Source organism: Suricata suricatta, chromosome 5 (genome assembly GCF_006229205.1).
Source record: "Suricata suricatta isolate VVHF042 chromosome 5, meerkat_22Aug2017_6uvM2_HiC, whole genome shotgun sequence".
Lineage (NCBI taxonomy): Eukaryota > Metazoa > Chordata > Mammalia > Carnivora > Herpestidae > Suricata > Suricata suricatta.
Genome location: NC_043704.1, coordinates 604,117 through 604,427, shown reverse-complemented (window position 1 = coordinate 604,427; position 311 = coordinate 604,117). Strand labels below are relative to the sequence as shown.

The window sequence follows — 311 nt, the reverse complement described above, 5'->3', positions numbered from 1 at the left end:
CCCTACATCCCCCCACCACCGCCCTCACATCCCACCCCCTCGCCCTCCCCTCCGACCCTACATCCCCCCTCCGCCCCTCCCCCGCCCCCCTCCAGCCATCCGCGGGGCCGCAGCGCCCCCCGCCGTCCGCACTGTCGGGGCGCGGCCCTGGCGGGCGGCGGGAGGGGTATAAAGTGGGCGGCCCCGCCGCGGACCCCTCCCTCCTGCCCGCTCCGAACAGAGACTCGGCCGGCCGCTGGGACCGGAGCTCCGCGACAGGAGTCCGGCGAGGGCGCCCCGCGCGCACCGGGCTCAGGTAAGCGCCGCTCGGC

The 311-nt window shown here is 78.8% G+C and overlaps 1 protein-coding gene across 1 annotated transcript in view; it reads left to right on the top strand.

Moving 5' to 3' along the window:
* Window positions 1-213: 213 nt before the first annotated feature.
* The window catches only part of COL6A2 (collagen type VI alpha 2 chain), a 29,152-nt gene continuing 29,054 nt past the window's right edge, over window positions 214-311 (top strand). The window contains exon 1 of the mRNA XM_029940592.1: window positions 214-295. The gene's annotated coding sequence lies outside the window, so the exon portion shown is untranslated. The remainder of the gene's footprint in view (window positions 296-311) is intronic.